Raw genomic sequence first — 4,355 nt, 5'->3', positions numbered from 1 at the left:
GTCCACTTTTAAATATATCTTAGAAAAAGTTGAGTAGCCATGAAGAGGAGCCTTAATTTAAACTGGTGACTTAAGTCATCATTGCAGCACCTCAGACAAACTGAAACAGTTAGACAATTTCAGATGGTAAGTCAACATTGTTTCCTAGTCCTTTTTGAAGGAGGTGCATCTCTATCTCCTTTATCAGGTGGTTTGTCTTCACTGTCATCTTCATCGGCAGTGCTGGAGGCCAGGCTTTCCGGGCAGGTCTGTCCTTGCTTCCTTGGAGGTCATTATGGTCATCAATAGTTTCTCAATTTGAGTTTTCTTTTATTCAAATTCATAATTTGCTGTAACAGGTTTCAAACCCAGGTCCTCAGAACATTAGCTGAGTTTCTGGCTTCATAGTCTCGCAGTAATACCACTACGTCATAGCCTACTCACATTGACATGGTCCATAAGCCTAGCCTTACACTTTTGGAGATACTGCTGAAAGTCAGTTCTTTCGATAAGTCTAGGATACAACATAGCCATCAGATCAGAGTACCACCCAAATCAGGATGCCAGTGCTGTAAGACATTACCTAAGCATGTCTAAAGTCTGGGTTTGTATAAACATTGCTTACTTTAACTAGCAGAGAAAAAATACAGCTATTGGTGAGGAAGTGTAAATTGTTAAATACAGTTTGAAAGCATGCAGATCTTTAGTTTCTTCCTTTATGGCCTCACCTGCTATCAGAGTTCAGGTTGGCAGAATAGGTCAGTAGGAACTATTGATATCTTTATGGTTACTAGCCTTGTGAGCAGCCAATACATTATATTCTATTGTATTTATTAAAGATTGGTACTATCAGTTTTCCTAGGCCAGTAAGGGAAACATTTTTTTGCTCGACAGTACTTTGGTGAAATGACTGAAATAGCTATATTATTTCTATTCCCCACCATCAATATCAGTTCATAAGCATATGTACATTATTTAAAATGAAAAATGTTTAATTCACCGCACCCTTGAGTATATTGTTTACAGTCTCTGAATTGTTCAACCTATGTTGTTTCTATAGCTATGTCTAACCTGCTATCATGCTTTGGTTGCACTGATTTCTCTAACATCTTGTCCTTTACTCCAGCACAGGCAGGCCCCTCACATTTAGGGCCTTCTAGACTCTCTCTAGTCCATCTTTTGGCTTCAGTTTGTAGCAATCCAAATGCCTGAGTGTCTTCGATTGTGCTGCTGGGAAATGCCTTGGAGTGTACTTCTGTGCTGCATTAAAAAAAGGGCAAGGTCAGGTGGCACATTTTGAAGTAAAATCATTGCTGCTATAAATACAATGGTTTTAGACTCTAAGCTATCAGAAACCCAAATCTATTTTGGAATATTGCCACTGCAATCTTTGCACAGTTTAATTTTTCTTCCCCATTGCGCTATATTAAGTTTTGTAGAGCCATACACTTTAGTGATACAGACAAAAATTGTTCATTTTCTGTCCTGCTGAACCCCACAAAAATCAATCCATCTCCTCCAGCCCTCTAAACCCTCCCCCTCCCCCATATTCTCATTGTTCCTCTGGCTCTGGTCTACTTTCTAATGCTTTCCTCATCCCAACATTTCCAGGCATGGCTTCACCCCCAGAGCCTCATGTTCTGGACTCCCTCCCTTAACCCATCCTCTTCATCTCCCTCTCCTTTCAAGACTCTGCTTTGACCAACCTGTTTATGCTTCTGTCTTTTTAGGGAGGGACTTGGACATTTTGTTTTCAGATTAAGCACCTTGGTTTGTTTCATTTTATTTTGAATAATACCAAATATCCAAAAGTGTTTGTATTCTGCTGTGGCTGATGTTTCCTGAGCCACATGTCAACCATAGATTAGGGTCAGGCACCGTGGCGCACTGAAACTTTGAATTTCTTCTCAGGTACCTCCACTATAGAAGAGATCAGCACCTCAGCAGTACTTCAGAACCCTTGCCCCTCTGTCTCCTCCCAATCCCACCTCATCTTGCCTCCCTACACCCAACAGTCTTGACTTTAAACATTAGAACTCCAATGCACTTGAACTGTATTTACTGTCATCAGTGGTTTAATGATAGCACCAAGAACAATAAACATGATCCAATCTTTGTATGAAGTTCACAGTAGTTTTAATTCCTTTAAACTACTTCCTAGAGCGAGTAGAGTCATAGAGATGTACAGCACAGAAACAGACCATTCAGTCCAACCCATCTATGCCAACCAGATATCCCAACCCAATCTAGTCCCACCTACCAACATCTGGCCCATTTCTCTCCAAACCCTTCCTATTCATATACCCATCCAGGTGGGTTTTAAATCGTGCAATTGTACCAGCCTCCACCACTTTCTCTGGCAGCTCATTCCATACACGTACCACCCTCTGCGTGAAAAAGTTGTCCCTTTGGTCTCTTTTATACCTTTCCCCCTCTCACCCTAAACCTATGCACTCCAGTTCTGGACTCCCCAACCCCAGGGAAAAGACTTTTTCTATTTACCATATCTATGCCACTTATGATTTTATAAAATCACTATCCGGTCACCGCTCAGCCTCCAAAACTCCAGGGAAAACAGCCCTAGCCTATTCAACCTCTCCCTACAGCTCAAATCCTCCAACCCTGAACATCCTTGTACATCTTTTCTGAACACTTTCAAGTTTCACATCTTTCCGATAGGAAGGAGACCAGAATTGCACAGTGGCCTAACCAATGTAGTGTGCAGCCACAACATGCCCTCCCAACTCCTGTACTCAATACTCTGTCCAATAAAGGAAAACATACCAAACACCACCCTCACTATCCTATCTATCCGCAACTCCACCTTCAAGGAGCTATGAACCTGCACTCCAAGGTCACTTTGTTCAGCAACACTCCCTAGGACCTTACCATTAAGTCCTGCCAAGATTTGCTTTCCCAAAATGCAGCACCTCACATTTATCTAAATTAAACTCCATCTGCCACTTCTCAGCCCACTGGTCCATCTGATCAAGATCCTGTTGTAATCTGAGGTAATCCTCTTTGCTGCCCACTACACCTCCAATTTTGGTGTCATCTGCAAACTTACTAACTGCACCTCTTATGCTCACATCCAAATCATGTATATAGATGACAAAACGTAGTGGACCCAGCATTGATCCTTGTGGCACTCCACTGGTCACAGGCCTCTAGTCTGAAAAGCAACTCTCCACCACCACCCTCTTGTCTTCTACCTTTGAGCCAGTTCTGTATCCAAATGGCTAGTTCTCCCTGTACTCCATGAAATCTAACCTTGCTAACCAGTTTCCTATGGGGAACTTTGTCAAACACCTTACTGAAGTTCATGTAGATCATATGTACTGCTCTGCCCTCATCAATCCTCTTTGTTACTTCTTCAAAAAAACTCAAATATGTGAGACATGATTTCCCATGCACAAAGCCATGTTGACTGGCTCTTGCCTTTCCAAATGTACATGTCCTTCAGGATTCCCTCCAATAACTTACCCACCACTGACATCAGGCACACTGGTCTATAGTTCCCTGGCTTGTCCTTACCTACTTTCATAAACAGTGGCACCACATTAGCCCTCTTCCGTCTTCCAGCACCTCACCTGTGACTATCGATGATACAAATATCTCAGCAAGGGGTCTAGCAATCACTTCCCTAGCTTCGCACAGAATTCTAGGGTACACCTGATCAGGTCCTGGGGATTTATCCACTTTTATGTGTTTAAGACATCCAGCACTTCCTCTGTAATATGTAATTTTTTCAAGATGTCACCAACTATATCCCTACATTCTATATCTTTCATGTACTTTTCCACAGTAAATACTGATGCAAAATTCTCATTTAGTATCTCTCCCATCTCCTGTGCCTCCACACAAAGGCCACCTTGCTAATCTTTGAGGGGCCATATTCTCTATTAGTTACCCTTGTGTCCTTAATGTATTTGTAAAAACCTTTTGGATTCTCCTTAACTCTATTTGCCAAAGCTATCTCACGTTCCCTTTTTGCCCTCCTGATTTTTTTCAAGTATACTCCTACTTCCTTTATACTCTAAGGATTCACTTGATCTATCCTGTCTATACCTGACATATGCTTCCTTCTTTTTCTTAACCAAACCCTCAATTTCTTTAGTCATCCAGCATTCCCTATACCTACCAGCCTTCCCTTTCACCCTAACAGGAATATACTTTCTCTGGACTCTCATTATCTCATTTCTGAAGGCTTCCCATTTTCCAGCCTTACCTTTACCTGTGAACATCTGCCCCCAATTAGCTTTCAAAAGTTCTTGCCTAATACCGTCAAAATTGGCCTTTCTCCAATTTAGAACTTCAACTTTTAGATCTGGTCTATCCTTTTCCATCACTATTTTAAAACGAATAGAATTATGGTC

General features: G+C 41.6%; 1 protein-coding gene across 1 annotated transcript in view; it reads right to left on the bottom strand.

Moving 5' to 3' along the window:
* Positions 1-1,477: 1,477 nt before the first annotated feature.
* Positions 1,478-4,355, bottom strand: part of LOC122558492 (plasmolipin) — a 47,598-nt gene continuing 44,720 nt past the window's right edge. Inside the window, exon 5 of the transcript XR_006314160.1 lies at positions 1,478-1,685. The gene's annotated coding sequence lies outside the window, so the exon portion shown is untranslated. The remainder of the gene's footprint in view (positions 1,686-4,355) is intronic.

The sequence above is a fragment of the Chiloscyllium plagiosum genome, chromosome 17 (genome assembly GCF_004010195.1).
Source record: "Chiloscyllium plagiosum isolate BGI_BamShark_2017 chromosome 17, ASM401019v2, whole genome shotgun sequence".
Lineage (NCBI taxonomy): Eukaryota > Metazoa > Chordata > Chondrichthyes > Orectolobiformes > Hemiscylliidae > Chiloscyllium > Chiloscyllium plagiosum.
Note: the sequence above shows the minus strand (reverse complement) of the source record. Positions and strands in the feature narration are given on the sequence as shown.